The sequence below is a fragment of the Canis aureus genome, chromosome 20 (assembly GCF_053574225.1).
Source record: "Canis aureus isolate CA01 chromosome 20, VMU_Caureus_v.1.0, whole genome shotgun sequence".
Taxonomy (NCBI): Eukaryota; Metazoa; Chordata; class Mammalia; order Carnivora; family Canidae; genus Canis; species Canis aureus.
This window is the reverse complement of record NC_135630.1, coordinates 26671947-26695823: the sequence shown is the minus strand read 5'-3', so window position 1 is coordinate 26695823 and position 23877 is coordinate 26671947. Positions and strand designations below refer to the sequence as shown.

Here is a 23877-nt window from a genome sequence, read left to right as displayed (position 1 = left end):
AAGCAGATGGAGAAGCATGCTCCATGCAAGGTGTTCAAAGTGGGACTCGATCATGGCTCCTAAGATTGTGCCCTGAGATGAAGGAAAATACTCTACTGCTGAGCCACTCAGGTGTCCCTAGAATGGTAATCATCCAAATGTAGAATGGAATAGAGGCACAGAGGTAAATTAGGGTTAAGTAAGAAATAGAAAAAAGGAATGCTCAATGACAGATGTAAGTGTCATGCATATGGCTGGGGTCTGTGTCCTAATCCTCAGGATTTGTAAGACAGACTTTTGTGTACATTGGGCCAGTAACAGACACAGGATGCCCTTGGGAAAGAGATAATGGAGTCACAGCTGATGAGTGAACTTGGATCACTGCTCCTAGGATTGTGTCTCTGAACCTGGAGTACTACTCTGTCCTCGCCACTGCATTCCTCCAGGGACCAGGATCTGTTTCCCAGGAGGAGAGGAGAAGATCTATATCTCAGGATGATTTTCTGTCTCTGATTTTATAAGTGAGGCCAACAAGCAGCCTCTGAACCACCCTGTCCCTCCAAGAAACAGTCACTGTCCCCAAGACATTATGTTGGGCATATTGACTGCCTCCATGCTCAACCCTCGCTCCACGAACTCATTCCTGTCACATTATTCCTGCCCTTTTCTCTTCTCTGAGTTGGCCTTCACCTTGGTGTTTCTCTATAATATCAAAAAAGCAGAGAGGAGTGGTCATGGGTATGTTGACACACTCCCTTAGCAAACAATCAATCAGTTAATAAATCTTGCCAAATCCGGGACACCTTCATGGTTTGAATGCTGCTTGGAGAATGAATACAACTCTGCACAACCTGTCACTAGCCTGTGCCTTCTCTTTCCTCCATGTCTTGGAAGACAAGGAGCTTCACCCAACCCTTCCTGCCCATGGCACCTTTGGCCACAGAGAGAGATGAATATATTAGCAGTAATATATCTCGTTCAAAATCCCCCAGTCTGCAGGTGAAGGGAGGGAAAAGTCAAACCTTGTCTCCTGCCCCTGGGAAGGGTACCAGCCCTTGATGTCCTTTTGGTCCTCTGTTTCTTTTTCCTCTTAATGTGTAGTCCACAGCTCTGCACTCCTTGGTCAGCGATGGAATCCATGGGGCATCTGTCTCTAGATCCCTAGAACCCTCAATCTTTGTATCACTCATTTTAAAAATCACATGCTGCCTAGCTTTCCAGAAATCACCACTGGGGGAAACCACGATGTAGATATTAAGGATCTCCAGTAACAAGAAATATGATTCTGAGGAAAATAATTGGTGTTTTCAATGAGGCAGAATATCTCTCTCTCTCCATGGGGGAAATATCAACATCTGTAGTGCAATCCAGTTCAATTTAAAGAGTATGTGTTGCATACAGGAGTCATATTGCAAAAGGATCCTCAAATCATGATTGAGAAAATTAATTGATATTATTGTTAATTCAACTAAAACAACTACCCTGAATTGTTTCCTTGTAATGGTCTCCACAATAAGCCAAGAATCCAATTCAAATTGTAGGCCTTCCAGGATGTGAATGGCTATCCTGCTATCACGTACTGAATGTCTGAGTCTTACGCCATGCCACCTTCCATCTGCCCTCCTAGGTGGGAACCCAAATACCTACCATAACAGTAATACCATGGACAAGACCTTGTGCTTCTCTTCATCTGTTTCTTGTCCCATCAGAGACCACAACTGGCTTGGTGATAGCAAGCTGCCTTTCCTTAAGGGAAGCCTTTTTCTGACTTTTGGCTGCACTTTCTAAAGGAAAATATTAGACCATGGTGGGTGAAATCTGGACGGAGATTGCTCCAACTCTGTCTAAATAGCCTTTCTCCTCTTCGGTTCACTCCAGAGATGGGCATGGAATGTAGCTGCAACTGGAGCTGCATGTAAAAGCCCTCTGAAAAAGGGAGAGGATTCTTTCTCAAGATCCTTTAGTCAAAAGGTTTGGGAACAAGAGGAGGGAAAGGACTGAAGTATCAGTGGGGAAATATCCCTTTCATCCTGAAGGAACTGATGAAGCAATTATCCTGGGATCAGTGTAGTTTCCAGTGTGCAGAGTCCCACATGTGGAGGATCAGGAACAAGGCTTAAAAGTATTACTGATACCAAATATAAGGTGGAAGTTTAGAGTATCCCCCACAGAACATAGAGATGTGGACAAGATGCATTGGATAGTGTGTAAATGGTTTCGTGCCAAAGACTGACTCCCCATCTGCTGGCACATAGAAGTGAAATTGTCAACATCCTTGTGGATTTGGGCTAGCAAAACCCATATTTTGGAGATAACCAAGTATATACTATACAAATGATTCAATGGAAGATACCATGGAGATTCATTCACTGAGTTGATTGAGGATTAAATATTCTAGCGGCACCTGGGTGGCTTTGTCACTTAACTGTCAATGGCCTGGGTTCCAGCAACATAATATCACAATGGTCACTTTCCCTCTGGTCTCATTTTAATGGGGGCACCACGATGAGGTGGAAATGCTCAAAGATGCAGACATGGTCATCTTCTGTAGTAAAACTGGCCGATTGTTTCCTGTTATATTTAGAAGAGACATAGTTGCCTCATTCTGGCCTCTGAGGGCTGCTGCCTTCACAATGGATCCCAGCAATCCTGACCTGTAGCATAAGTATCCCTGTGTAACCCTGAGGTGCTTAGTGACTGGCTCCTGACCAATGCGATATGGCCAACACAATGGCATGTCACGTCTAAGTTCCAATTGGAATTATGCTTATGGTTAGGTTTAGGGTTAGGGTTCGGGTTAGGATTACGATTTAGGGTTAGGATTAGGATTAGGCTTTGGGATAGGGTTAGGGTTTAGGATGAGGGTTATTGTTAGTGTATAGGGTTTAGGGTTATGATAAGGGTTAAGGTTTAGGGTTAAATTTAGGGTTGGGATTAGGTTTCAGGTTCAGTTTCCGGCTCTGGTTTGGGATGGTTTAGGGTCAGGTTAGGGTTCGTGTTTGTTTTAGGGTTAGAGTTGTGGTCAGGTTTCTGTTTCGGGTTCCAGTTAGGTCTTACGGTTTGGGTAATGGCTCATGTTCAGTTTAGGGTTAGTGTTCGGTTTCATGTTAGGGTTAGGTTTTGGGTTCTGGTTAGTGTTAGCATTCATCTTATGTTTGGGGTTAAGTTTCGGTTTCGGGTTCAGGATTGGGTTTGCGTTAGGACTCAGGTTAGGGTTAGCATTAGGTTTAGGGATGTTAGGGTTTGGGCTTGGGTTAAGGTCAGGATTAAGCTTCAGGTTATGGAATAGGGTCTGTTTAAGAATAGGGTTCGAGTTAAGATTAAGGACCCCATCTGCTGCTGTATATGACTCATTCGTCTCTTCACAGGAAGCCCCTAAAATGATGCCGTCCCAATGGAAATCAAGAGACCTATGAGATCCAGGGCTCTGAGAGTCGCTCCCCAGTAACAACCACAGGAGTCTCACAATGTGCTCTGTGGAGGCATCAAGGTTCTCCTTCTGGATCCAAAGACTTATCCGAGTTTTACTTGATATTTTAAAATCATTTTTAAGGGAATTTATGAAATTCTAAGAGAGAGAGACAGGATAAACAGGTTGAGCTGCAGAGTGAGCAGGAGAAGCAGGCTCCCAACTGAGCAGGGCTCAAAGCCACGAGCCTGGGATCATGACCTGACCTGAAGGTATAGGTCTTACTGACTGATCCACCCAGTGCCCTTAATATCATTGTCCACCCTAACGGTCCAAATGTGGGTGGATCCAGTATTCCCATGAGGCAGACATGAAGATGTCACATCTAAATAACTGGACATGCATGCCTATGATGGGTAGAGTGATTGACTCCCTGACACTCGATTAGACTTGAGACTGAGTCATGTTATCTATTTAGTGACTTCAATAATCTTAGTGACTGGAAATCTGTCTAATCATAGGTGCTTAAACTATATTCTTGGATGAAGGATTCCCAACCTTCATCCCAACCCCAGCATTTTCACTATATTGAATGCACCTTGAGCTGTTCTGCCTTCCCCCAGTCCTCTCCTCTGGGCAGATAAAGGACAAGAAACAGGACAAGTTAGATGGAGTCCCAGAAGTCCTTTGCAAACAGGAAAACTGCCTGCTTTCCACAGGCTCCTGAGGGTTGATGTGGGAGCTTTCATGCTGGGCAGAGACAACTGCTACACATTAATATGCCCAGCATCCCTTTTTACAGGGCCAGACACCACATAAGTATACACCATGTTTTCTCCTAGGATTTCCCACAGTACCCCCATGAGGTTCATCCTCTTAGCACAGCACTTTTCAGAGGAGGAAAAGGAAGCTCAGAGAGATGCAGTGACAGTCCCAAAATATACTGGTAGTAGAGATGACCCTCAGCCCCTGTGCTGTGTATGGTGTGGTGACTCACCAATGGATCTGCTGGCCTAGGACACACTGTGGTGAATACCTGGTAGATACAGGAAATTTTTCTGTTGATTGTGAGGTTTCCATACTGGAAGGATGGCACCAGGGACTGTATAAAAGTATTCATTCTGCCTTCCTTGAGCATCAGTGTGGTCCAGGCCTCAACAAGCTAAGATCTAATGATTTCTTTTCACTTCTTACAACGAGGGGCATTGTAGTTAACTTCCAAATCATGAAAAAGTGGGAAGATCAGGGTCTGTCGCTCAGGAAGGGCATGTTACTCTTTATGCACTCTACACAAGCACACACACATGCATACACACACAAACACACACACAATGAGGAGTAAAGAAGTGTGAGTTGCCTCACCTGAGATCACAGTGTGTTCTGCTCTGCAGTGGGCTGCCCCAAGTTGCCTTTTGCTACCTGTTGAGGTCTCCAGACACAACCAGCAGCATTGGAGATAAAGGATGAGCTGACGTCAACAGTAAGATGAACATTTCTCTGTCAGGACTCTCCTGAGCCCAGAGATCCTGAATGTAGGACAACAGCAACAAAACATCATGTTCTCTTGACCATCTCCAGTTATGTGAGCTGGGAAGCGGGAATTTCTAGAATGCAGTGTCCTGGTTACCAGAGTTCCAAAACAGTTGTCGGCCTATCACCAAGGAAGTGAAGTCACTTCTTCAAGATTCCAACCTCTGGGCCCCTTCCTTCAGTCAGCCCTATCCATGACCCCTTCTGGTCAGATGACTGCTTACCATTGTCATCGCCTTCACTGACATCATGAGCCAAAAATGCCATAGCCACAACTCTCTCTCCTAGTTTTTGGAGATGGAGCTGAATTTGGAACTTTATTTTTCTACTTGCTTTCCTGGTTCTGTGTCCTGTCTAACCCACGGTGTCTCTCACATATTCCCCACTTTCCCAACCTGCATGGTGGGAGAATCAGGCTATAGTCTACTTCTTAGAGAAATCATCAGGGGTCTATTGATATTTATTTCGCATATGAGCTGGCATCCTGTGTATCTGAGGTGCAGATTTAAGGATAGAAAATTGAAAAGAAGCACTGGGATGTGGCCTGGAGTGCCACTAGAATGTGCCCTGGGTTCCAACAATGTAATATCACAATGGTCACTTTCCCTCTGGCCTCATTTCAATGGGGTCACCACGATGGGATTGTATAGCTGCCCATAATACGTTTTTAAAATTGTTTTTATTTCCTTGATGTTGGTGGCGATCTCTCCTTTCTCATTCATGATTTTATTAATTTGAGTCTTCTCTCACTTTTTTTAATAAGGCTTACTAATGGTTTATCTATCTTATTAATTCTTTGAAAGAACCAACTCCTAGTTTTGATGACTTGTTCCACAGTTCTTCTGTTCTCTATTTCATTGAGATATGCTCGAATATTTATTACCTTTCTTCTGCTGCTGGGTGTAAGATATATTTGCTGTTTTTTCTCCAGCTCCTTTAGGTGTAAGTTTTGCTTTTGTATTTGAGTTCTTTCCAGTTTTTGGATGGATGCTTTTATTGCAATGTATTTCCCCCTCAGGACTGATTTTGCTGAATCCCAAAGAATTTGAATGGTTGTATCTTCATTCTCATTAGCTTCATGAATCTCTTAAATTCATCTCTAATTTCCTGGTTGACCCTTTCATCTTTTAGCAGGATGGTCCTTAACCTCCAAGTGAGTGAAAACCGTACAACTTCTTGTGATTTAGTTCTAATTTCAAAGCATGTGGTATGAAAATATGTAGGGGACCATCCCAATCTTTTGGTACCAGTTAAGACCTGATTTGTGGCCCAGTATGTGGTCTTTGCTGTAGAAAGTTCCGTGTACACTTGAGTAGAATGTGTATTCAGTTGCATTTGGACGTAAAGTTCTGTAAATATCTGTGAAATCCATCTGGTCCAGTGTATCATTTAAAGCTCTGGTTTCATTGGAGAAGTTGTACTTAGAAGATCTGTCAATTGTAGAAAGCGCCACATTCAAGTCACCAAGTATAAGTGTATTATTATAATAGTATTTCTTTTTTTTTAAGATTTTATTTATTTATTCATGATAGTCACAGAGAGAGAGAGAGAGGCAGAGACACAGGCAGAGGGAGAAGCAGGCTCCATGCACTGGGAGACTGACGTGGGATTCAATCCTGGGTCTCCAGGATCGTGCCCTGGGCCAAAGGCAGGCGCCAAACCGCTGCACCACCCAGGGATACCTATAATAGTATATCTTATCTTTGGTTAATAATTGATGACATACTTGGCAGCTCCCACATTCAGGGCATAAATATTGATGGTTGCTAAGTCCTCTTGTTGGATCGGTCCTTTATATATGATATAGTGTCCCTCTTCATCTCTCACTATAGTCTTCGGGATAAACTTTAGATTAACTGGTATAAAGAAGGCTATCTCTGCTTTCTTCTGAGGACAATTTGAATGGTACATGTTTCTCCAACATTTATTTTCAGGATGTAGGTGTCCTTATGTCGGAAATGAGTCTCTTGTAGACAGAAAATAGATGTGTCTTGCTTTTTTATCTAGGCTGAAACTCTGTGCCTTTTGATGGGGTCATTAAGCCCATTCACGTTCAGAGTTACTATTGAAAGATATGAATTTATTGTCATCATGGACCAATCCAATCCCTGTTTCTGTGGATTTTTTCCTTGCACTTCTTCTATTACAGAATCCCCCTTAGTATTTCTTGCAGAACTGGTTTGGTGGTCACATATTATTTCAGTTTTTGCCTCTCTTGGAAGCTTTTTATCTCTCCTTCTATTTTTAATGAGAGCCTTGCTGGATAAAGTATTTTTGGCTGCATATTCTTTTCATGAGGATCCTGAATATATCCTGCCACCCCCTCTGGCCTGCCAGGTCTCTGGGGAGATGTCTGCTGTTAATCTAATAATTCTCCCCAGTAAATTTTGGGATTTCTTGTCTCTTGCTGCTTCAAGGATATTCTCCTTATCTTTGGAACTTGCCAGCTTCACTATGAAATGTCAAGATTTTGAGTGGTTTTTATTGATTTTAGGGTGGGGTCTCTATTTTCTGGATCTGAATGCCTGTTTCCCTTCCCAGATTAGGAAAGTTTTCAGTTATGATTTGTTCAAATACATATTCTCATCCTCTGACCCTTTTGGCATCCTTGGGAACCCCAATTAAACAGAGATTTTTCTTTCTGAGGCTGTCATTTTTTTTCCCTTAAAGGATCCTCATGATCTTTCAATTGATTTCTCTTTGCCATCAACTTGTCTTTTATGTCACTCACTTGTTCTTCTACTTCATTAACTTTTGTCGTTAGGACCTCTAGTTTAGATTGTATTTCATTTAATTGATTTTTAATTTGTGCCTTATTAGATCTAAATTTGCAGTCATGAAGTCTCCTGATTCTTTCATGCTTTTGTCTAGAGCCACCATAGCTTTATAATAGTGCTTCTGAATTGGCTTTCTGACATTGAAGTATAATCCAAATTTTGTAACTCTGTAAGTGAGAGGACTGTTTCTGATTCTTTCCTTTGAGATGAGTTTTTCCATCTAGTCATTTTGCACCATGCAGAGTGGCCAAAAACAAGTTGTATTGGGAAAAGGAGAAAAAGAGAGAAGAACAAAAGAAAGACAATAAAAAGATTAAAAAAAAGGAAAGGAAAAAAAGATAATAGAAGAAAAGAAGAAAAAAAGGGGGGTAAGCAAACAAAACAAAAAACAAGGCATGGTATCCCATGATTCTATATACTGTAAAACTTCAAAATCTCCTAGAACTTTCCAGTGCTGCTTGGTCAATAACTTTCTTTTCCCCTACCCATGTAGCTGGTCTTCTGGGGGATGGTCCTGCTGTGATGATTCTCAGGTGTGAATACTGGGGGGAGCTGTGCCCCCTGCCTGGTGTACTTCTCAGTAAAAGTTTTTTATCCTGTTTATCCTGTGAGGTCACTGTGAGACTAAGTGGGAGTCATTTATCCGTGAGGCCCCAGGAGGAACAACAACAGTGCAGCGGCCAGTTCTCCAGCCCTTGAGTCAGTTCCTGCAGTAAATACTACAGATCTTATTCTGCAGGAGCCTGGATGCTCCGGGGGTGGGGTCGCCGATCTGAACACCTCAGGGCCACCCAGTGGCAGGAGCGTCCTTGCTGTCCTGTGCCTCCCGGTCTCTGCCTGTCCACCAGGAGTGATGGATCCTGGGCTGTGTCCCCCGGGACCCTGGGCTCTGGGGCCTCCAATGCTGGAATCAAGCTCCAGGTGCTGTACAGCCCCCTCCATGTGGAGTCGCCTGAGAGTTGCTCCCATGCCCAGCAGCCCGCATGCTGCAGCATTTTAGGGAGCCTGGCCATGGTGTGTGATGTACTTTCCCCCAGGGCGCATGTCCTCCATTAGTTCCCCTGGGAGCCTGAGGGCATCCCCGCCCCTCCTGTGATCCTGTTACAGATCCCTGTGAGTGTTTTTCCTTCCAGAAGATTAGTGAAGCTCCTGCTTCTCTGGGATGGGGCTTTCTTGTCCTGGGAGAAATTGACTTGTGGCCTTAGCCCAGCTTCTCACTGGGCCCCTTCCCCTTGGATGCCTTTTATTTCTTAATTTTTTTTCCTGTCTTCCTACCTTAATAGAAGTGTGAACTCTTCTCAATGTGGCATTCCAGCTGTTCTCTCCTTAAATCTCAGGCCGAATTCATAGATTCTCAGGATGGTTTGAAGGTTATCTAGGTAATTTGGTGGGGACAGGTGACTTGGGGACCCTACTCTTCCGCCTTCTTGCCCCCTCCCTCCAATATGTATTATTGGATGAAGGAATCCCAACCAACACTTTCTATATACTTAGTGGAGCTTGAGCAGCTTAGTGGAGCTTGAGCAGCTCTGCCTTTCCACAAAGACCTCTCCTCTGGGCATATAAAGCAAAAAAGCAGCACTGGTTAGATGGAATCCCAGAAGTCCTTTCCAAACAGGAAAACAGCCTGCTTTCCACGTGCTTCTCTAAACCCACAGTGCCATGGGCCCATGAGAATTGATGTGGAGAGCTTCTTCACTGGGGAGAGAATTGCTACACATGAAGATGCCCAGCAGCCCTTTCTAGCTAGGCACAGATATGTCTATGCAATGTTTTCTCCAAGGATTTCCCACAGCAGCCCCATGGGTTTCATCCTCTCCACAGCACTTTAAAGAGGAGCAAAAGGAAGCTCAGAGATGTGAAGTGACAGACCCAAAATATACCATTAGTAGAGGTGAACCTCAAACCCAGTGCTGTGTATAGGGTGGTCACTCACCTGTGGAACTGCTTGTGCGGGACCTATTGGGCTCTGGTGAACACCTCGTAGAAACAGGAAATGATTGTGTTCTTTGAAAGGGGTCTCCCCTGGAAGCATGGCAACAGGGACTGCATAAAATTATCCATTCTGCCTTCCTTGAGCATCCGCATGTTCCAGGCCTCACCCAGAGACAGAGTTGATGATTCCTTTTCACACCAGAGGCACAGGAGGGGCACTGTAGTCAGCTTCCAAACCACAAAACACTGAGACTATCAGGGTCTGGCGTTCAGAAAAAAGACAACCATCCCTTCGGGAAGTTGTACAGGACAAAGGACTTCAGTGCCAACACAGGAAAAGGTTCTAGGCTTCCAAGTAACATTGGTTTGAGGGGATACATGGAAAAAAAGTGGTAACTTCAACACATTCTGTTATCTGAGTAACAGCATTTCTCTCAACTAAGAGCTTTTACAAAGACCAATATACCATGGAGTCATCTGTAAACATCCCTACTACAGATAGAATACAGAGGGTTAGAACCTCAAATGCTGCTGAAGATCACATATGTTGGGACTGAGAAGAGACCAAAGCATGGGACACATGGCATTTCCCCTAAGCTGAAGTAGCTTGGTCTGTTCCTGACATAGAGAGAAAGGGTCAGGGGAGAACCACCTTCTTTGCAGGCCCCAGGAGAGTCAACTGTTTCTAGGCTGGGTGTTTGGCTTGACCTGATCAAATGGGTCCTGACCTTGACTATGAATGTGACCTGTTTTCAGCCCAGATCCACAACTGATTTAGTTGGTGAGCTGATTCACTTGTGTTTGTCAGTGTGAGATGAAGTAATCTATCCCTTGGAGCAAATCATTGAAGATTTCTTGTGTGGATTCCTACAAAAAAGACAGAGCCAGCTACTTGGGTCAGGAGTTATCAGAGGCCTTCCACTGAATCTGAAGTTCCAGGATATGGTGGATATAGCAATATAACACTCAGGGGGGACACATCAGCTCTTCCTTGCAGCACTGCAGAAATGAAAGAGAATGGCATTGGTAAAGTGCCAAGGACCTTGCAAGGCTGAGTCACTTTGGCAGACTGCCCATTGATGGAGTACTATACAGATCTATAAGGGCATAACTCATGACCTGCAGAGCCTACAAAGATCTGATGTGTTCTGACAGACAACAAAGACAACAAAAGATAGAAAATATATTGAATGGCTTAATCTTACCAGTCCTTTAGTGTTAAATCACTCTCATTAGTGTGATGTTTTGTTAAGGCTGAAGATGTTCTACAAGGACTGTAGAGCTGTGTTCTACACGGGATATCTGGGACGCGTAGGTGAAATAATAAAAATAGTAGTAAAACACAAAGATATGGTCTTTGTGTCTTTACACATATGGTCTTTACAATCACTCTACCCATCGGGGACACCCATGTCCCCAGTTTGTTCTATGTGACATTTTCATGGCCGCCTCATGGAATGAGTGGAACACACATATTTGTACCATAAGGATGGACGAAAAGATCTAGTAAGGGCAATTGGGGAGATGGAGCTTAATTGAGATCATTATTTCTCTGCTTGGTTTCCCAGTTCTGTGTCCTATCTAACCCACGGTGTCTCTCACATAGTCCCCAGTTTGCCAATCTGCATGGTGGGAGAAGGCTAGAATGTACTTCCTAGGGACACCATCAAGAGTCTATGAATAATATTTATAATGCATGTGAGTTGGTATCCTGTGTATCTGAGGAGCAAATTTAAGGATGGAAGTTTGAGGGATCCCTGGGTGGCACAGCAGTCTGGCGCCTGCCTTTGGCCCAGGGCGCGATCTTGGAGACCCGGGATCAAATCCCACTTTGGGCTCTCAGTGCATGGAGCCTGCTTCTCCCTCTGCCTATGTCTCTGCCTCTCTCTCTCTCTCTCTCTCTCTCTCTCTGTGTGACTATCATAAATAAAAATTAAAAAAAAGGATGGAAGTTTGAGAAGAAGGGGTGGATGTGGCATGGAGTATCACTTGATGGTGGCCTGGGTTCCAACAACTTATTATCACAATGGTCACTTTTCCTCTGGCGTCAATTCAATGGGGGCATCAAGATTAGGTGGAAATGCTCCAAGATGCAAGCATGGTCATCTTCTGTAGTATACAGTCCAGTTGTTTTTCTGTTACATTTAGGATGAGACCCAATTGCCTCGTTTTGGCTTCCGAGGGCATCAGCCTTCACAATGGCTCTCAGCAATCCTGACCTGTGGCATAAGTATCCCTGTGTAACCCCGAGGTACTTAGTGACTGGCTCCTGAACAATAAAATACAGCCAACACAATGGCTTGTCACTTCTAAGTTCCAATTGCTACTATGCTTAGGTTTAGGGTTAGGGTTAGTGTTAGGATTGTGATTTATGGTTAGCTTTATAGTTAGGGTTAGGGTTTAGGGTGAGTGTTAGGGTTAGGGCTTAGGGTTAGGGTTTAGGGTTAAGACTTAGGGTTAGGGTTAGGGTTCAGTTTCTGGTTCGGGTTCAGGATCGAGTAAGGTTAGGATCGGGTTAGGATTTGTGTTCCCATAACAGTTAAAGTTCAGGTTAGGGTTGTGTTAGGGTTAGAGTTAGGTATAGTGTTAGGGTTGTGTTCTGGGTGTGGATTAAAGTTAGGGTTAGGTTTCAGGTTAGGGAATAGGATATGTTTAGTGTTAGGGTCCGTGTTCAGATTAGGGAACCCATCTACTGCTATCTTTGACTCATTTGTCTTTTCATAGGAAGCCCCCAGAAATGGAAATCAAGAGACCTATGAGATCCAGGGCTCTGGGAGTTGCTCCCCAGCAACAACCCCTGTAGTCTCCCAATGCGTTCTGTGGAGGCATCAAGGTTTTCCTTCTGGATCCAAAACCAATCCAAGTTTTACTTGATTTATTTGTGTTACTGCACCTCTCTAAGCTTTCTTTTCCTCCTCTGAATGTCACTGACCTCTCTAATCTTTCTTTTCCTCCTCTCATTGTCACTGTACCTCTCTAAACTTTCTTTTCCTCCTCTGAAAAGTTTTGTGCTAAGAGGATGAACCTCATGGGGCCACTGTGGGAAATTCTGGGAGAAAACCTGGGACAATCTTATCTGGAGCCTGGCTCTGTAGAAAGGGCTGCTGGACATATTCATCTGCAGAAGTTATCCTGTCCCAGGGAAGAAACTCTCCACATCAACCCTCATGTGCCTGAGGCACTCTGGGTTTACAGAAGCACATGGAAATCAGGCCATTTTCCTCTTTGCAAAGGTGTTCTTGGATTCCATCTAGCTGGTCCTGCTACTTGTCTTTTATGTGCCCAGAGTAGAGGTCCCTGGGGGAAGGCAGAGAAGCTCTGGTCCACTCAGTATATGAAAAGGGCTGGTTGGGATTCCGTCATCCAAGAAAATTAAGCACCTAGGATTTCAGTTACATTTCTAGTCACTAAGGTCTAATAAATAATGGAATAAAGTAGATACAGTGTCTCAGTCTCAAGACTAATCAGAGTGTCAGACAATCACTCTACCCATCAGGGGCACCCATGTCCCCAGTTTGTTCTATGCGGACATTTTCATGGCCGCCTCATGGAATGAGTGGAACACGCATATTTGTACCATCAGGATGGACGAAAAGATCTAGTAAGGGCATTCTGTGGCTCAGTCAGTGAGGCCTCTGCCTTCAGGTCAAGTCATGATCCCAGAGTCCTGAGTTTAAGCGCTACACTGGGCTCCCTGCTCAGTGGGGAGCCTGCATCTCCCACTTCCATTGCAGCTCACACAACTTATTCTCTCTCTTTCTCCAATAAATTAGTAAATTTCCTTGACAATTTTTGGAAAATATTAAGTAAAACTTAGACTTGTCTTTGGATCCAGAAGGGGAACCTTGATGTTTCCATAGAGCACATTGGGAGACTACGGTAGTTGTTGCCAGGGAGCAACTCTCAGAGACCTGGATGCTATTGATTTCTTTTTTTTTAATTTTTTAAAAATTTTTATTTATTTATGATAGTCACAGAGAGAGAGAGAGGCAGAGACACAGGCAGAGGGAGAAGCATGCTCCATGCACCAGGAGCCCGACGTGGGACTCGATCCTGGGTCTCCAGGATCGCACCCTGGGCCAAAGGCAGGCTAAACCGCTGCACCACCAGGGTTCCCTGATTTCTTGATTTCCATTGGGAGGGCTTCAGTTTGGGGCTTCCTGTGACAAGCCAAATGAGCCAAATGAGCAGCATATGGGGTCCCTAACCCAAACCCAAACACTCACCCTCAACAAACCCTATTCTCTAACATGAAACTTAACCTTAACCTCAACCCAAACCCAAACCCTAACCCTACACCTAAATCTAACACTACACCTAACCTGATCCCTATTGGAACACAAACCCTAACCAGAACACGAACCATAACCTTACCCTTTCAGGTCCCAAACCCGAATCCAATCCCTATCCCGAACCCTAACTCTCACCCTAACCCTAACCCCAACCCAAACCTTAACCCTAAACCCTAACCATAAACCTTAATCCCTAACCCTACACACACCCTAAACACTAACACTAATGCTAAACCTAAACCTAAACCGTAATCCTAACCCTAACCCTAAACCTAAAACAAACACTAACCTCATCCTTAAACCTAATGCTAACCCTAACCTTAACAGTTACAGGAACAACCCATCCCAGCTGGTCCCATAACACAACACAAAACCAATCTGTAACCCAAACCCGAAACCTAACCCTAAAATGAACCCTAACCCCCACCGGAATGCGAAACCTAACCCGACCTTAACCTGTCCAGGTTAAGGTCCTGTTCGTCCAGAACACGAACAGAAACCCGAACCCTAACCCTAAACCTATCCCTAAAAAATAACCCTAAACCCTATCTTGAAACCATAAACCCTACCCTTAATACTCAACCTAAACCCTAACCCTCACTCTACCCCTAACACTAAACTGTAATCCAAACCCTAAACCTAACCCTAGCCAAAACTCTAACACTAACCCTAAGCAGAGTTCCAATTGGAATTTAGATGTGACATGCCATTCTGTTGGCTGTATCGTACTGGTCAAGAGTCATTCGCTAAGCACCCCGGTGTTACCCAGGGATTCTTATGGCACAGGTCAGGAATGCTGGGAGCCCTTGTGAAGCCTACAGTCCTCAGAGGTCAGAACAAGGCAACTGGGTATCATTCTAAATACAACAGGAAACAATTGGACAGTTTGACTACAGAAGATGACCATGTCTGCATCTTGGAGCATTTCCACACCATCGTGGTGACCCCATTGAAAGGAAGCCAGTGGGAAAGTGACCATTGTGATATTATGTTGCTAGAACAAAGGCCACATTCAAGTGGTACTCTGTGCCACATCCAACCCCTTCTTGTCAAAATTCCATCCTTAAATTTGCGCCTCAGATACATAGGACACCAGCTCACATGCATTATAAATGTCATCCATAGACAGGGATGATGTCCCTAGGAAGTAGAATCTAGTTGATTCTCCCTCCACGCAGGTTGGCAAACTGGGGACTATATGAGAGACACAGTGGGTTAGTTAGGACACAGAACTGAGAAACCAAGCAGAGAAATAATAGTCTCAATACAGCTCTATGTCCTAAAAGGTAGAACTTACTTGCATTTTCAGATTTGGGACTATGGTATTTTTGCCTCAGGATGTACAGTTAAGGAAATGACATGGTGTAAGCAGTCATCTACCAAGAAGGGACCCTGGATAGGTCTGACTGAAGGAAGGTGTCCAGGGGCTGGAATCTTGTAAAAGTGACTTCACTTCCTAGGTGAGAGGCCCACAACTGATTTATAACTGTGGTAACCAGGAAGCTGCATTCTAGAACTTCCCACTTTCCAGCTCACTTAACTGGAGATGGTCAAGAGAACAAGATGTTCTGTTGATGTTGTCCTACTTTCAGGCACTCTGGGCACAGCAGAGTCCAGACAGAGAGATGTTCATGTCAGTGTCGATGGCAGCTTGGCCCTCTTCTTCGAAGGTTCTGGTTATGTGTCAGGAGACCTCAACTGGTACCACAAGGCACCTTGGGGCAGCCCACTGGAGAGCCGACCATACGGTGATCTCAGCTGAGCCGGCTCACACTTCTTTACCTAGCATGTGTGTTTATCTGTGTGTGTATGTGTGAGAGTGTGTGTGTGTGTGCACGCACATGTGTGTGTTTGCCTGTGAATGTGTAGAGGGGGTAGAGGGGAGGAACACACCCTTCCTGGATAGAAACCTTCTGCAAGGTTTGGAAGCCTGACACATCTTTGGGATTCAGACCCCAGGTCATAGCATGCAAGTAGAGAAGTTGAGTGCTGAGTACCAAGCTCAACTATGAATATGTTAGTCTTGAGGAAGAGTCTCTTTCACTTAGTTCTTCCATGCCACATGTCTCTTCAGGTGCCCTTGCGGTCTGAACTAGATAACATGATTACTAGTGTGGGTGTCCCCTTGGTGTGATATTGAGGGAGGACACTTATGTCTCTTGGCCCTGTATATATGGGACACTGCATTTACAGAGCTGCACCCAGGAGATCGCGGAGGAGATGGTCTGTGGCTTCAATTATTCTAACTCCCTTGATAATTCTTGGGTGCAAGAGGAAAACAAGGATCAGTGCTGTTCTGAGGTGAGAATGGAATGAGGGTTCTCCACACAAATACGGCCCCCACACAAACATGGAGACCTGAGGCCTTCCCATAGTGTTTTCACATGAGTGCCCCACAGGCCCAACCTCAAAGAGGTCTGAACCTCCACTCCTAACTTCCAGCTATGTATGAGGTGGGAAGACACTCTTCACATATGTTGGCATTGTCCAGAATATATTTTATGTTTTTTAAGGAGTGGGGATTGTTTGTTTCACTCAGAGCAATGAGTATCTTTGTATTTTACAAACATTTTTTAAAATTTCACCCACGCTTCCCAGATATCCTCTGTAGAACACAGCTACACTGTCCCTGCAGAACGTCTCCAAGACCTTACAAATTATCACAATAAAGAGGGTGAATTAACACAAAAGTAGGGGTGGGAGGAAGCCATTCTGTATGTTTATCTAGCAGGTGTCATTTGTCAACAAACATCAGATAATTGTAGGTCCAACAGGACATGAGCTATGTCCTTATAGACCTTCATAGCACTCCATCAATGGGGACGTCTGCCACAGTGATTCAGCCTTTCAAGACCCTTGGCACTTGACCTGATACCATTGTCTTGCTATTTCTGCAGTGCTGCAAGGAACATTTTACGTGTCCCAACATAAAATGCTAGATCTGCCATACCTGGAACCCCACATTAGGTGGAAGGCCTCTGATGCCTCCTGACCCAACTAGCTGGCTCTGTCTTTTTTGTAGGAATCCACACAGGAAATCTGGGATGAGTTGCTCTAAGGGTTCAAATAGTCCATCTAACCCTGACAAGCACAGGTGCATCGGGACACAAGTAATATCAATTGCCAGTCTGGGCTGAGAACGGGTCACTTTCATGGTCAAAGTCAGGACATTGAGGTGATCACGGCAAGCCAAAACCCAGACTAGAAACAATTGACTCCCCTGGGGCCTGCAGAAGAAGGTGGTCCTTCCCTGACCCTTCCTCCCTATGTCAGGAACAATCCAAGCTACATCAGCTTAAGGGAAATGCCATGCAGCCCATGCTTTGGTCTCTTCTCAGGCCTTACATATGTGATCTTCAGCAACATTTGAAGTTCTAACCCTCTGTGTTCTATCTGCTGTGGGGATGTTTATGGATGACTCCATGACGTACTGGTCTTCATCAAACTCTTAGTTGAGAGAAATGCTGTTGTTGCTGCTAAAGAATGTGTTGAAGCTATCAATGGTTTACCATGTTTCTCTTAAAACCAATGTTACTTGGAAGCCTAGAACCTTTTTCTGTGTCGGCACTGAAGTCCTTTGTCCTGTACAACCTCACGAGGGGATGGGTGTCTCTGGTTTGAAAGCCAGACCCTGAACATCCCATTGGTTCATTGTTTGAAGATGACTACAGTGCCCCTCCTGTTTCTCTGGTGTGAAAAGGAATCATCAACCATGTCCCTGGGTGAGGCCGGGACCATGCTGATGCTCAAGGAAGACAGAATGGATTCTTTTGTACAGTCCCTGGTGCCATCCCTCCAGGATAGAAGCCTCTCAAAGAACCCAATCATTTCCTGTCTCTATGAGGTGTTCATCACAGCCCAACATGGCCTGAGCCAGCAGTTCCACAGGTGAGTGACCACCCCATACAGAGCACAGGGGTTGAGACTCGCCTCTACTACCGGTATGCTTGGGGAATGTCACTGCACCTCTCTGAACTTTCTTTTCCTGCTTTGAAAATTGCTGTGCTAAGAGGATGAACCTCATGGAGGTACTGTAGGAAATCCTGGGAGAAAACATGGCATAGACTTATCTGGTGGCTGGCCCTGTAGAAAGGGCTGCTAGGCATATTCCTGTGTAGCCGTTGTCTCTCACCAGTGAAGAAGCTTCCACATCAACCCTCATGGGCCATTGGTGCTCTAGGCTTACAGAACACGTGGAAATCAGGCTATTTTCCTGTTTGCAAAGGACTTCTTAGAGTCCATCTAACTGTTCCCGCTACTTGTCCTTTATGTGCCCACAGTAGAGTTCACTGGGGGAAGGCAGAGCAGCTCAAGGTCCACTCAGTATACTTAAAGTGCCGGTTGGGATTTCTTCAACCCAGAATATAGATTAATCATATAGGATTGCAGACACATTTTTAGTCACTAATGTCTTTGAAGGAATACAGTAGATACAGTGTCTCAGTCTGAAAGCTAATCAGAGTGACAGTCAATCACTCTACCCATTGTAGGCATGCCATGTCCATAGTTGGTTTCATGTGACATCTTCATGTCCACCTCATGGGATGAATGGATCCACCCACATTAGAACCATTACGTGGACAATAAGATCAAATAAGGACATTGGGTGGCTCAGGTAGTGAGGCCTCTGCCTTTAGGTCAGGTCCTGATGCCAGGGTCCTGACTTTGAGCCCTTCATTGGGCTCCCAGCTCAGTGGGGAGCCTGCTTCTCCTGCTCCCTCTGCAGCTCACCTGCTTATTCTCTCTCTCTTCAAGAAATTATTAAATTTCCTGAAAACTTCTTGTAAAATACCAAATAAAACTTGGATTGGTCTTTGGATCCAGAAGGGGAACCTTGAGGCCTTGACAGAGCACGTGTTTCAGACACTATAGGGTTTGTAGCTGGGGAGCGAATCTCAGAGCCCAGGATCTCATAGATATCTTGATTACCATTGGGAGGGCCTCATTTTGTGGCTTCCTGGGAAGAGAAAAATGAGCCCAAGGGAGCAGCAGATAGGGTACCTAACCTGAACCCAAACATTAAACCTAAACAGACCCTATTCCCTAACCCTAAACAGAACCGGGTCCCGAAGGATAACACGAACCCTATCCCTACCCTGAATACGAATCCTAACTCGACCCTGAGCTTCTGAACCTGAACACGAACCCAAACCAGAACCCTAATTCTTACCATAAACCCTAAACTTAACCCTAACCCTAACCCTAATGTAAACCCTAAACTGTGATCCTGAAACCAAACCCAAACTCTAACCCTTAGCATAGATAAAGTTGGAACTTAGATGTGATGTGCCATTGTGTTGGCTGTATTGTATTGGTTAGGAGCCAGGAACTAAGCACCTTGCAGTTATACAGGGATCCTTATGCCACAGGTCAGGATCGCTGGGAGCTATTGTGAAGGCTGCAGTCCTCGGAGTCCAGAACATGCAACTGGGTCTCATTCTAAGTATAACAGGAAACATTTGGACAGTTTGACTACAGAAGATGACCATGTCTGCATTTTGGAGCATTTTGAATGCATTGTGGTGCCCCATTGAAATGAGACCAGAGGGAAAGTGACCATTGTGATATTCCCTTGCTGGAACTCAGGCCACCTTCAATTGGTAATCCATGGCACATCCCACCCCTTCTTCTTAATCTTACTTCTTTAAATTTGCACTTGGTTCACAGAATACCATATCACATGCAATAAATATCATCCATAGACCCCTGATGATGTCCCTAGGAAGTAGATTGTAACATGATTCTTCCACCTGCAGGTTGTGAAACTGGGACTATGTGAGAGACACTGTGGGTTAGATAGGACACATACTGGGAAAGGAAACAAAGAAATAAAGGTCTGAATTAAACTCTATCTCCTCAAAAGTAGGACCTTACTTGCATTTCAGTGTTGTGGCTATGTAATTTTTGGCTCAGGATGTTTAGTTAAGGAGGTGACATGGGGTAAAAGGTCACCTTCCAAAAAGATACTTGGAAATCTTTGACTGAAGTAAGGTGCCCAAGGACGGGAATATTGAAAAAGTAATTTCACTTCCTTGGTGACAAGCCCATAACTGATTGAGAGCTCTGGTAATGAGGAAGGGGCGTTCTAGAACTTCACTCTATCCAGCTGACCTAAGTGGACACAGTCAAGAGAACAAGATGCTCTGTTGCTGCTGTCCTACTTTCAGGCACTATGGGCTCAGGAGAGTCCAGACGGAGATATTTTCATTTTGTTGTTGATGTCAGCTCAGACCTCTCCTCTGAAGCTTCTGATTATGAGTCGGGAGAAATCAATGGGTACCACAAGGAAATTTGGGGCAGCCAACTGGATAAGAGACCACACAGTAATCTCAGCTTAGTGGGTTTGCACGTCTTTACCCTCATTGTGTGTGTCTTTGTGTGTGACTGTGTGTCTGTGAGTGTGTGTGTGTGTGTGTGTGTGTGTGTGTGTAGAGGGGACAGAGGAGAGGAACATGTCCTTCCTAGGCAGAAACAAGCTGCCAGGTGTTGGGAGCCTGACACATTTTTGGTGTTCAGACCCCAGATCATAGCAGGCAAGAAGAGAAGGTGAGTGATGAGGACCAAACTCAATATCGAATATGTTAGTCATGAACTCAAGAGTCTCTTTCATCTGGTTTCCTCCATGCCAGATGTCTCTTCAGTTGCCCCTGTGATCTGAACTGGAGAACATGATTTCTAATGGCCATGTCCCCTTGGGGTGATGTCAAGGGAGGATCCTAATGTCTCTTGGTCCTGTATTGTGGGGCACTGTATTTATAGAGCTGCACCCAAGAGATCTTAGAGATGGTCTGTGGCTTCAACTATTCTACTCCCTAGACAATCATCGGGTGCACCAGGAAACAAAAACAGTGCTGATCTAAGGTGAGAATGCGATGAGGGTTCTCCACACAAATATGGCCCCCACACAAACATGGCAATAAACCTGGGACACTCCTGTAGTGTTTCCACATGAGTGGCCAACAGGCTCAACTGCAAAGAGATCTGAAGCTCCACTCCTAACCTCCAGCTAGGTATGAGGTGGGAAGACACTCTTTATGTATGTTGGAATTGTGCAGAATATATTTCATGTTACTGTGGAGAGGTGGTGATTTGTTTGTTTCACTCAGAGCAATGCGTTTTACTTTGCATTTTACTACCAGTTTTATTATTTCACCTACATGTCCCAGATATCCTGTATAGAACACAGCTCCACTGTCCTTGAAGAATGTCTCCAAGCCCTCACAAATCATCCCACAAAAGAGGGTGATTTATCACAAAAGGAGGTGTGGATGATGCCATTATGTATGTTTGTCTATAGTGTGTCATCTGTCAGAACACATCATGGTCATGAACTGTGTCCTTATATATCATTGTAGTACTCCATCATTGGGGTGTCTACCACAGTGATTCAGCCATTCAAGGCCCTTGGCTCTTTACTTGATGCCATTCTCTTTCCATTTATGAAGTGCTGCTAGAAACATTTTATGTGTCCCCACAGAATGCTTTAGTTGCTAGATCTGCATTGCCTGGAAGATTAGGTTCAAGACCTCTGATGCCTCCTGACCTAAGTAGCTGGCTCTCTCTTTTTGTAGAGATTGACACTCTCCCCATGACAAGCACAGGTGCATCAGGCGACCAAATACATCAATTGCCGGTCTGGGCTGAGAACCCGTCACTTTCATGGTCAAAGTCAGGACCCTGAGGTGATTAGGGCAAGCCAAAAACAGAGACTAAAAACAATTGGCTCCCCTGGGACCTGCAGAAGAAGGTGTTTCTCCCCAGGCCCTTCCCCCTATGTCAGGAACACCAAATTACATCAGTTTAGGGGAAAAACCATGCAGCCTATGCTTTGGTCTCTTATCAGGCTCAACATATGTGATCTTGAGCAGCATTTGAGGTTCTAACACTCTGTGTTCTTCTGCAGTGGGGTTGTTTATAGATGTCTCTATGGTACACCTGTCTTTGCCAGAGTTCTGAGTTGAGAGAAATGCTGTTGTTGCTCAGCGAACAGAATGTGTTAAAGTTACCAATGGTTTACCATGTCTCCCCTCAAACCAATGGTACTTTGAAGCCTAGAACCTTTTTCTTTGTAGGCACTGAAGTCCTTTGTCCTGTAAAACTTCCCGAGGTGATGGCTGTTTTTGGTCTGAGCGCCAGACCCTGAATTTCCCATTGGTTCATTGTTTGGAAGCTGACTACAGTGTCCCTTCTGTGTCTCTGGTTTGAAAAGGAACCATCAACCCTGTCCCTGGGTGAGGCCAGGAACATGCTGATGCTCAAGGAAGGCAGAATGGATATATTTGTACAGTTCCTGCTGCTATCCTTCCATGATAGAAGCTTCTCAATCAACCCAATCATTTCCTGTCTCTACCAGGTGGTCACCACAGCCCAACAGGTCCTGGGACAGCAGTTACACAGGTGAGTGACCAACCCATACACAGCACAGGGCCTGAGGCTCCTCTCTACCACCAGTGTGTTTGGGGAGAGTCACCGCACCTCTCTGAGTTTCCTTTTCCTCCTCTGAATAGTGCTGTGCTAAGAGGATGAACCTCATGGGGTTGCTGTGGGAAATCCTTTGAGAAAACATGGCATAGATTTATCTGGTGTCTGGCCCTGTAGAAAGGGCTGCTGTGCATCTTCATGTGTAGCAGTATTCTCTCCCAAGCGAATAAATTCTCCACATCAACATTCATGACCTTGTGGCGCTCTTGGTTTACACAAGCACATGGAAAGCCGGCGGTTTTCCTGCTTACCAAGTATTTTTGGGATTCAATCTAACTGGTCCTTTATTTGTCCTTTATGTACCCAGAGTAGAGGTCACTGGGGGAAGCCAGTGCAGCTTATGGTACACTCAGTATAAGGAAAGTGATGGTTGGGATTCCTTCATCCCAGAAAATAGATTAAGCGCCTAGGATTGCAGACACATTTCTAGTCACTAAGATCATTGATGGAATACAGTAGATATATTGTTTTGGTCTCAAGTGTAATCAGACTGTCAGATGGTCATCAATCTCCCCAGCATAGGCACGCATGTACATACTTGGTTAGAAGTGATATCTTCATGGCTGCCTCATGGGATTAATGTATCCACCCACATTCTGACCATTGGGATGGGCAATAAGATCAAGTAAGTGCACTGAGTTGCTCAGTCAGTGAGGCCTCTGCCTTCAGGTCAGGTCATGATCCAAGGGTCCTCGCTATGCGCCGTACAATGGCCTTGATGCTCAGGGAGGGGGGGGTCTGCTCTGCTGCTCCCTTCTAGGCTCATTCTGCTTATTCTCACTCTCCCTCTCTAAGAAATTAATAAAATTCCTTAATTTTTTTTTGTAAAATATCAAGTAAACTTGGATTGGTTTCCATATCCAGATAGAGAACTTTGATGCCTCCACAGAGCACATTGGGTGACTACAGGGGTTGTGGCTGGGAAGCGACTCAGAGCCCAGGATCTCATTGGTTTCTTGATTTCCACTGGAAGGGCCTCATTTTGGGTGCTTCCTTCTAAGAGACAAATGAGTCAACTGGAGCAGTAGAGGGGGTCCCTAACCCAAACCCAAACCCTAAACAAACCCTATTCCTTAACTGGAAACAGCCCTAACCATAACCGGAACCCTAAAACTAACTGGACACGAAACCTAACCTGACTCTAACTTGTCCCGAACTTCACCAGAAGCTGAACATGGATCCTCACCTTAACACTAACCCTAAACCATAACATGAAACCATAACCCTAAACCCTAAAACCTAATCTATCACTCAAACTAAAACATAACCCTAACCATATTCAAAAGGCTAACCCTAAAAGGTAATCGTAACCCTAACCTTAACGTGAAGCCCAACCCTAACACTAACCCTAAGAATACCTCCAACTGGAACTTAGATGTGACATGTATTGTGTGGGCTGTATCATATTGGTCAGGAGCCAGTCACTAAGCACCTCAGGGTTACACAGGAGTACTTATGCCACAGGTCAGGACCA

General features: G+C 44.8%; 1 long non-coding RNA gene across 2 annotated transcripts in view; it reads right to left on the bottom strand.

Moving 5' to 3' along the window:
- Positions 1 to 23877, bottom strand: part of LOC144291595 (uncharacterized) — a 101024-nt gene that overhangs the window by 42581 nt on the left and 34566 nt on the right. The window contains exon 3 of one of the 2 annotated variants that reach the window (XR_013358930.1): positions 4751 to 4914. This is a non-coding gene — a long non-coding RNA (uncharacterized LOC144291595). Of the gene's footprint in view, positions 1 to 4750; positions 5014 to 23877 lie in introns of those variants that run through there. The other variant, XR_013358929.1, reaches the window with a different exon arrangement.